An 11,011-nucleotide genomic window follows, 5' to 3' on the forward strand; every position below is an offset into this window, starting at 1 on the left:
AATGCACCTAAAATAATTTTCAAATGTATCTATTATTTCTATACTTAACACGATAACGAATTCTACGTAAACCAAACCACGGGCAATCCCTAGTACATATAGAAATAAATAAGTGTAGGTAAGTTTCCATTAGTGTACCTACTATTAACAATATAACTATTTACCATTGATAATAATTTTATAAACGTTTTGCGTATTTTTTACGGGCACCGCGCTAATCGCTAGCCCGCCACCGTCGATCGCTGCCTCCTGCCACGGCGGCGCACAGCGCGGCGCGCGAAAACGCCGCGCGTTTGAAATGTAACTCAATATAAGCGCGGAATGCATACTTACGTATCAGTATTTAGTGTCGCCGTGATTTTATATTTCTAATATTTTGTGTGGGAACTAAGATCTTTATTATGACTGTGTAATATTAACTCTACAAACTTTAATTCAATATTGGCTATACTGCTTAACCAGAAATCAATATCTAGACAAGCACATTGTCTACATTTCTAATTTTTTACAAGTATACTAAGTTGATAGATAATATCGTAATTTTACAATATCAGCTACTTTAATTCTTTATGGACAAAGTAATTCGTGTTTTTACGTTCACCAGAAAGCAGCTGTTCCAGATTTCTAAAAACCGAATATTGTGAATAAATTAAAGTGTTATTGAACATGTTACAGTTTTTAGTAACTTTAATTTTATATTTACATAGTTATTTAGCAAAATTGAAATATTTAAATATGGCCGAACGCTCCACCTATAATTTTCTAATATTTTACATAAATGTTATTTAACATGCATGCAATAACATATCAAAAAAAAAGAAAAAACTTTAATGTTATCAAAACCCATTTTTGTTCCACCGCTGGTCTATACATAGATGCGAACTTATTTGTTACTGATACGTGCCTTGAGTCAGAAAATCTTACTGCATACATTCCGTCATTTTCTGTGACCCGTATGGGCTTGGTTCGCGGTATTCCTGCACAGTGGTCGGAGGAAGAAATAATTTCCAACATTTCCGTGCCCATGGGGTGTGGAAAGGTACTAAAAGTACGACGTTTAAATCACAGAGTTGTGGTTAATGGTTCTACTACCTGGCAACCCTCAGAGACAGTCGTATTGACATTTGATGGTCAAGTATTACCTAAACGAGTCTTTTCATGCTACAACTCTCTTGCCGTGGAATTGTACATTTTTCCTACCATTCAATGCTTTTTATGCTGTAAATTCGGTCATACAAAAAACAATTGCCGTTCAAAGCCCAAATGCTTTAAGTGTGGAGAAATGCATGCGGGAAATACCTGTGTTGTGGAGGAGAAGGAAGCCATTTGCTGTTTGTGCAATGGCTTTCACTTTGCCACAAACAGGTCATGTCCAGAATATGTTAGACAAAAAGAGATCAAAGTCAGTATGGCTAATAACTGCATCTCCTATGGAGAAGCAGTTAAACTGCACCCAGCCATATCGAAATCGTTTGCAGACATGGTCAAATCACAAGTGTCACCATCACATACTCAATCAGATTTACCTCGTAAGTGTCCAAACTTCAGTTCCAGGCCCAAGTTCGAATATGCGCCTTCCTAGCCATAGCAGTAGAAAAACTATTTTTTTGAAACCTCGTCCTTCTGTTAAAAAGACTACACTTGGCTATGATGTGGCTGCACATCGGGCCATTATAAGCGAATACGCCATCCCTTCTCCTAAAAACGGTTGTGCTCTACGTCAGGAAACAGAAAAAGAAGACAGACTAGTAATCGCCGAGTCTATTGAGGCCCTAAGAACTCTATTGTCTAAGCCAAACCTTACTTTACCGTCCCACGTTGCCCCTATGATTGACTCTCTTACATTTGCAATTAAAAATAATGGACAATATAATACAGTGGAATTGCAGAAGCATAATCAATTAAAAACATGATTTAATTCATTTATTAAATAAATTTAATCCATGTGTTTTTGCCCTATCTGAGACATGGCTCAAGCCTGGAGCTCTTCTCAGAGCTACTGGCTATTCATGCCTCAGAGAGGACCGTCCTGATGGGTGGGGTGGAGTAGCTTTACTCATCAGGAACTCTGAATCATTTTCATCTCTTCAGCTTCCATCTCACAGCGATGATTTCTCAATTGTTGCTGCCATTGTAAATAACATCTGCATTCTCTCTGTATATATTCCTCATCAATCATCTTATATTTTTAATGAATTAGAACATATAATTTCTTCTCTACCTAGGCCCTTGTTGATTCTAGGAGATTTCAACTCACACCATCAGTTTTGGGGCAGTTCAGTATCCAACTATAATGGACTTCGTGTTTTAAAAATCTTAGATGATCACAATCTTTGTGTACTTAATACTGGCTCTCCAACTCGCCGTACAGCGCCTACAGAATCACCCAGCGCTGTTGATCTATCCATTTGCTCTGCTGAACTTGCATCTTCTTTCACCTGGCAAACTCTTGATTCTACATTTGGTAGTGATCATTTTCCAATTATAGTCTCATTTCCTTCATCTACACGTCCAACTCCGAAACCTAGCCCAAGGCTTAAATACAATTTATGTAATGCTGACTGGGAAAATTTCAAAAGCTGTGTAGAGAAGAAATTGTTGTTTTTGCCTAGTTTAGATGATACTGACATAGTCGGCTGCTCGGTTGCCCTGGCCAGGGTGATCATAGAAGTAGCTGATGATGTATTCCCTGTAAAGAATAGTGTAATTAATAACATTCCCTCTCCACCTTGGTGGGATCAGGATTGTTCCCAAGCAATTAAAAACAGAAAGGAGGCTGAGAAACTTTATCGCCATTCTATGACAACTGAAAACTTTGAGTCTTATATGCAGGTTGCGCGTGATACCAAGAAATTGTTACGTAGGAAGAAATATGAAGGTTGGAGACGATTTTGTGCGTCTCTCAATCCCAATGTAAAACCTTCCATAGTATGGAACAACATCAAAAGGTTCAGACATGCATTCAATGAACCCTCAAGGCGTACACTGCCTCCTAATCTTGCACAACAATTTATAGACGGACTAGCACCTTCATCTGTTCCTGAAGAGTTTGTGTTCCAACCTGCAACATTTTTATACGATCCTTCCTTAGATTCCACCTTTAATTGCCCTTTTAAAATGGAGGAATTAAAAGGTGTGTTAAGTAATTTAAAAGATAGTGCTCCTGGTGAAGATGGAGTGCCTTACTCATTTTTAGTAAATGCCAGTGATGGCATACTTTCTTATTATCTAAGCATAGTAAATTCAGTTATTCAGTCCGGTATAGTCCCAGATTCATGGAGATCCCAAATAGTTATTCCTATTTTAAAACCCAATAAACCAGCATCAGATGTTTCATCCTATCGCCCTATTGCCCTTTCTTCAGTATTTGCAAAAATAGCTGAACACTTAATTAAAAACAGACTAGAATTTTTTGTTGAAAAGAACCAATTACTATCTCATAGTCAGTTTGGATTCCGAAAAGGTAGATCTACCTATGATAGTTTGTCAATATTAATTGCAGATATACGATTGGCTTTTTCTAAAAATGAGTCAGTAGTAGCCGCTTTTCTGGATATAAGTGCTGCTTATGATAATGTTTTGGTTTCTGTGTTACATGAAAAGCTTCTCAAGTTAGGCATTCCAGAAATGTTAAGTAATTTTGTAATTATATTTGCATTTGGTCCTGAATAATTAACAATGTAGTACATCTCGCTCGCTTGCCATTTAACGCGAATTTAGAGCCGCCATAAAAGAAAAAATCACCAACTGTCAAGATGACACTCCATATATTTTGCGCGCGCCTCACGCATCTGTCGCATACTGTTAGTAAATTAAGTTTTATCGAGTATTACTAGTTTTTCCAATGCAGTTATACCTAAAAAAGACGATATGCAGTGCAATGTGTACATGGAAAGTGAAATTTGTAAATATCGCATCATCACAATGTACAGCGTTGTACATCTTTACGGATGATTTAATCAGCATTGGTGTTCAGCATAGTGTTCAGCTGGTAAACAAAAGTAGTCTTCATTTTCCAAATTTTTGCAACTATAAGGTGCTAAAAGTGTTCCCGTGGGGAAACTTGGAGGTCTAATACAATAGTCGTGTACTTAACCTCACTTTATTATAGAGTACCTATACAAAGTTTTTGCCAAGTTTTTATACATACTCGTGTGACGAGTTTGTCTATGTCCGTGGGACATTGTTGGAGGTGTTGGCTTAAAGATATTCACATGTCGAGTGGCGACATATTGTGCTTCATTCTATAGAGAAGATAGACATAGGTCCGTGGGACATGGTTTGAAAATATTCACATGTCGCGTGGCGACATTGTGCTTCGTTCGTGGAATGAAGGTCAGATCTTTTTCAACTCACTTTAACTATAATATAATGCTTATTGCATAGCAACATTGTTTGAAATATTAGCTTGAAAATATTCACATGTCGCGTGGTGACATTGTGCTTCGTTCGTGGAACGATGGTCAGATCTTTTTCAACTCACTTTAACTATAATATAATGCTTATTGCATGGCAAAAAGCCTATCGTCCGTGGGACGAGCAAGAGAATCTACTATTCGATAATAAAATGGATTACATGTGAATGATGTGAAAAACATGTCATCCGTGGGATGATAATTTGTGAATCGTTTTGTATTATAAAAATAAATAAAAACTGACATTAGCACACTAGCATTAGCACAGTCATGGACGTGGTCCTGTTTCATGTACATACTATAACATAAATAACACAAGCATATTCTAATATAGACAGTGATATTCTGTCATTAACAAGCCCGCTAGCGGCATTAAACATTATTGTATGCTAATTAAGTATCTACTTACTGTTTACAAATAATAACAATATTCTGGATGCTGTTGGAAAAATGTCTCTGGATTAATGTCTATGCTAAGCATTTATAATATGTGCTGAACCCTTTTAAGGCTTAAGAATGGCCTACCATTTTTATTCTGTAACCTGCACTAATACAATAAAATAAATAAGTGACTTGGCAGTGTATATCACACACATATACTAGTGTACAAAAGAATGGTATTTAACAGCCTTTATAAGGACTAGATCCAAACCACTGCCTTATTGTGAAAGGTCATATCCAGGGGTTAATGGCTTATACTTTTTTCACTAACACTTACAAGTTTACTATAGCTTTAGCTTGTTTCATAATATCATATTGTGTGAATACAGTGTGGTAAATTGCCATACAATTTTACTAATAAATTCTAATATCATAAGGAGACATCATAACATAACCCTTTAAGGGCTACTAATTTATTTTAGCCACCCTCATAAAAATATAAATGAAAATGTCACAATTATAACGTGAACAAAACTATGAAATGTCCCCGGATAGCTCAGTCAGATGAGCAATGGAATTTTAAGTTCTCGAAGCCCTATTCGGTGAACAAGTGAAAACGATCAAACAAGACATATTTTCTATTTACTTCAGAACAATGTATTATATATTGAATTAAGTCGAGAGTTTATTATTACTTTCAAATGTAAGATAATGAACAGTATGTTGTATAAAATACAAGACTGTAGGTGAACAAGGATACAATACCAAAACTATGCATATGAAATCTTAATCAGTCCATTGGATGGATATTTAATATCAATTAAATTATAGCACAATGCTTCAAACTCATTTATTTATCAAACTTTCAGGCCTGTATAAGACAGTGGTAACATTTATTTATTTTTTGGAACCCTTTTACAAAATGATAGGGTTCAGTTTAGCACAAGCTCATGCCCATTAAAGGGCAGACTTGAATACATTTGTGATAAGAAAGAAGAAATGGTTAGGTTGGTAGGTAATATAATAAAATATAAGTAGGTAGGTAGGTAGATAATTAGTTAGGTTTATAGGTAAGTATGTAATAGTTATATTACATTTCCCAACTTTTGAACATTAGTGTCCCCATTACCTTGTTGTATTTGTTTTTTAAAGGGTCAAGAGAAAGCTTTATCTACCAAATTTCTATAGCAGAATCCTTGAGATTTTAAAACAGTAACGGTCTTAGCTAACTTTAAGGCCAAAACATAAAATGAAATAATATTATTACTTAGGTATTTATTTATATCTGTGTTTGAATGTTTGATACCTCTTGGTACTGTAAAATTACTTTGAACGGCTCAAAGTCGCTCAACGAGCTATGGAGAGGGCTATGCTCGGAGTTTCTCTACGTGATCGAATCAGAAATGAGGAGATCCGTAGACGAACTAAAGTCACCGACATAGCCCACCGGATTAGCAAGCTGAAGTGGCAATGGGCAGGCCACATTGCACGCAGAGAAGATGGCCGATGGGGTCGAAAAGTGCTCGAGTGGAGACCACGGACTAGCAAGCGCAGCGTAGGACGTCCACCCACAAGATGGACAGACGATCTTGTTAAGGTCGCCGGAAGACGCTGGATGCGGGTCGCTTCCAACCGGCACGTATGGAGGTCCAAGGGGGAGGCCTATGTTCAGCAGTGGATGTCTTATGGCTGAGATGATGATTATTCTATTCTACTTCCTTTCCTTACCATTCCTACACACTCGCTGTCGCATAGCGCCCTCTCTCTCGACCGTCCCGGGCCGTCACGTCGGCGACATGTTGTCGTCGAGCGGCGCCACAGAGTAGACACCAGTACTGCGCCGCGCTCACACTACTTATATACTCATGGAGCCCCCACACAGCAGCAACGTAGTAGGAGCGGAGATATGACTGGTATAACGACTCAATTATGCTTTATCTCATTCTCTTATGCGAGATACGGTATAAGGAAATTAAGGAATATATGTACTAGCCGTATAATTTAGATCAATTGACATAGACTTGATTATATTTTATTATAAGCCAATTATTGTTCAATGTGTTATTATGTTAGATAATTTTTAATAATTATTTATTGAATTGTAATTGTGATGTAAAATTCAATTATTAATCAGTGATAAGAAATTAATGACCACATTGACACATCGCAAATATGTTGCCTCGTAATTGCGTACTGATAATATTAAATAATTAATATTTTTAATAAATTTATATAATTCACTTCCCTCGGTTGTTATTTTAAAAATTCGTACACTAGTTAAGAGAATATCCCAACCGAATTGAAAGAGAAAGCCCCCATTCGCACGGAAGCTTTTTCAACGCGCGTTAAAAAAGCGCTTGAATTTGCCCGCACTCTAAATTCGATTTAACGACCAAGGCTTAAAGTCGAAAATCCCACAACGCTTGATAAAAAGCGTCACCGCTGTCGTGTGAATACACACATGGTTATCCATTTGTGACATTCAAACGCTTTTTTAACGCGCGTTGAAAAAGCTCCCGTGCGAATGGGGGCTAAAGGTTGCCTGTTTTCCCCTCTGCCCAACTGTGAGTTGTCAGGTGTAAAACGGTAATTGGTGTTTTTATATCCTCATCAGTTATACACCGTGTTTTTTTTTATTTCCGTTAATTTTAAGGGTGCATTCCTGAACTTAAATCAAGTAACTTTCTCGAAGACACCGATATTCTAATTAACTCCATTTCGGAGATAATCAATAATTTATTTTTTTCCTTTATGGCCTCTACAAGCGTGTACTTAGGGCCGGTTTACATATTGATTTAGTGTTTAGAATGAGTTCATACATTAGCTACTACACTTAAGTACAATCTCGGTCGATCGATGTCCGAAATGACATTGATATGTCATAGATTTCAATTGTTTGGATGAGTTAAATGTAATGCCCGTGTTACAACAATGTTATATGCTACATTTAATTACTTTTTAAACTTATTTTTTTTTGAAAAAAAAAAAGAAAAAAATATTTTTTTTTGAAAATAAACTTTGCCATTTAGTTATCTTAAACGTACTTAACCATACCCCGAAGTTAACGGAATTCAATAAAAACACGGTGTATAATCGTAGGTATATTATATCAATTGAAAGGTTTTTTTCGTAATTAACTTATTAGGTTGCCTTATTAAAAAGTCGGTACATGCCAAGGTTGCCAGCCTTTTGGAGCACGGCAACGCGTCGTGCACGTTGGAGCACAAGTGTCAGTGTCTCCCATCATTCATGACTTCATCGACATACAAAGTCAATCATTTCATAACTCGTTGATGTACCTAATGCGAGTGTATATACTCGTGTAGGTTTAACTCAGGGTGTCTGTTCCATTGCCGTCGGCTCCAGCGACAACCACAGAAGATGGACAGCCCTTTATTACTACTACGTACGATGGTATGCGTATACGTATGATGGAGCGTGATGACACTCCGCGATTGTTACCGCCATTTAGGGTCCTAGCTAAATTGGTTGTTCCATACTTACGCTATGGAATGTCCAATTTAGCTAGAACCCTAAATGGCGTAACAATCACGGAGCGTGAGTGTACGTACTGGTACTTGCATACTCGTCGAGGCCCGGAGACGTCCCGCGACTAGGTCTTCCTGTCCTGCAGAATATCTTCCACGTGGTCGCTTATAATCCTGCCGGGTCGCGGTTCCGGCAGAGGAATTAGCATTTATTTTGTTTGCTTTAGAATTTGGAAATTTCAGTTACTGTACAACAGTTCAAATTAGATTGTGTAATATGTACAGCGAGCTGCAAAATTACATGGACACATTATGAATGGAAATAATTTATAAACGGCCTAAAAAAGTACACTGAGTCTCAGGAGGTTGAAATTGGAACAGGAGTCGTCCTATAACACTTTAAACTCTCGCGTTTTGTACACATATTTAATTACACAAAGGTAAAAACAATGAAATTATATCGCGGTAGACCCGTTTGTGTAATTAAATATAGGAGTCGTCCTGTTAGGCCGGGGCTGCTGAGGAACTTGTTACCATCCACCACAGCGGTACAGCTCTGTAGGGGAAATTAAATAGGTACATATAATAAAAACAACATACTACATTAATTTTATATTATATTAAAAACACGTTCAACTTGTTATTCTGCATACAGTCCAGTGCCGTGTGTCGGAGCCCCTCGGCTAGCGAGCAGCCTCTCGCCGCGACACACGGCACTCGCTCGTCCTGCGCGACACACGCCGGTACGACACGGGGAACACATCGTGCACGCGCGTGCAAGGGAACCACGACACACACATCACACAGCCCACACCCGACACATGCTCCACCGGTAACTAGCGGATCACTCTTCTCACTATTTGTTGAACTACACTAAAGTTTTTTAAATAAAATGTTATGTTCTTAGGTGATTCTGTAACGCATTCTTATGTCGACTCGTGGACTTGCACTGGGTTGCATAAAGCTTCTAATCGGTGAGTACTCTCTAAAGTTCTAAAGACTAAGTAAGTATTTATTCTACTATAGACTACATTAATACCGCTTCTCTCCTGAATGTATTTTGATGATTGCGCAAGTCTACAGAAAAGAAATAAATAAAATAAAATATAGTGACATCGTTACATGTCGGTTTGTAAATTTACATTTAAAGTATTATACTTCTAATTAACACATCATTACCTATTTGTGTAATTAACATCAACATTGATATATAGATATTACATTTAGTAGATATATTGATTGATTGTTCAGTAATGGGTGGTGTGAGGAAGGAGTACTCTGCCGCTGTCCGCGAGCTGCGGGGCGGGGGCGAGCTGACTTTGTTGCTAACTCTTTGCTATTGTTGTACGTACAATATTGCCACTTGTTGTGCGTACAATATTGCCACTTGTGCGTATAATATTGCCACTTGTTGGATTAATACAGATGAAAGTGTTAGTATGCTAAATTGTCGAAAGCACTCGCTAGCAGAGACTTCGTCAGGGGCTATTGCTCGCTTTTGGAATATAAATACCCTATGCCGCTCCGCTGCAAATGACACATCGTTATGGTTTCGCCATAGTATGCTTCGAACGGTGTCTTTTTAAACATGGTTTCGACTTGCATTTGTAGTCGCAATCGCTACATTTAAATGGCTTCGCCCCAGTATGTGTCATCAGGTGTTGTTGTAAGCTTGAACTCCGACTGCATTTGTAATCACAGTGGCTACACTGATGAGGCTTCTCGCCAGTATGTGTCCTTTCATGTGTTCGTAAGGCTGAACTATGCCTGCACTTGTAGTCGCAATGACTACATGTGTACGGCTTCTCTCCAGTGTGTATTCTTTGGTGAACTAGTAAGTTTGACTTCCAGCTGCATTTGTAATCACAGTGGCTACACTGATAAGGCTTCTCGCCAGTATGTGTCCTTTCATGTCTTCGTAAGGATGTACTATGACTGCACTTGTAGTCGCAATGACTACATGTGTACGGCTTCTCTCCGGTGTGTATCCTTTGGTGAACTAGTAAGTGTCCTTTCTTATTGCTCTTGTAGTCGCAGATGCTACATTTAAATGGCTTCACCCCGGTATGTATCATCACGTGATTTTGTAAGTTTGACTTCCGGCTGCATTTGTAATCACAGTGGCTACATTGAAAAGGCTTCTCGCCAGTATGTGTCCTTTCATGTTTTTGTAACATAGAACTACCACTGCACTTGTAGTAGCAATAACTACATTTGTAAGAATTTTTTCTAGTAATAATACTCTGGTGCCTCCGGTTGTGCGTCTTCTGGTGACGTCGCAGTTTTGTTTCATTATTGCATTTGAAATCACAGTCGCTACACTTAATAGGATTTCCAGCAATGTGTGTTGTTTGGTGTGTGTGTAAATCACTTTTACAAGAACTTGTGTAACTACATTGACTACAATTAAAATTATTCTCTAAAGTGTGACTTTTTAAATGAGTCTCCAAACTTTTCTTGGAACTTGTTGTATACTCACATTCAGCACACATAAAATTTGTAACCCCGTGTTCGCTCTTCACGTGTTCTGTTTGAAACGTAGAACTATAAAAATCAGAAGCAAATGGTTTCTGTCCGGTCAATGAGTGGGTGTGCTGAATGTGTTCTCGTAAAACAGACTTGTTCATTAAATGCTTGCCACAGTGTTCGCAGCGGTATGGTTTGCCTCCACTGTGAACAGTCGCGTCGCCGCGGAGGCGCTCGAGCACCACGGAACAAGCCATTGCG

The 11,011-nt window shown here is 38.2% G+C and overlaps 1 long non-coding RNA gene across 1 annotated transcript; it reads right to left on the bottom strand.

Annotated features, from left to right (window-relative positions):
• Positions 1-1,743: 1,743 nt before the first annotated feature.
• On the bottom strand, positions 1,744-3,641 carry LOC134800444 (uncharacterized). The gene is made up of 2 exons (XR_010145538.1): positions 3,029-3,641; positions 1,744-2,689 (listed from the first exon to the last, which is right to left on the bottom strand). It is a non-coding gene; the product is annotated as an uncharacterized LOC134800444 (long non-coding RNA).
• Positions 3,642-11,011: the final 7,370 nt, after the last annotated feature.

Source organism: Cydia splendana, chromosome 20 (genome assembly GCF_910591565.1).
Source record: "Cydia splendana chromosome 20, ilCydSple1.2, whole genome shotgun sequence".
Taxonomy (NCBI): domain Eukaryota; kingdom Metazoa; phylum Arthropoda; class Insecta; order Lepidoptera; family Tortricidae; genus Cydia; species Cydia splendana.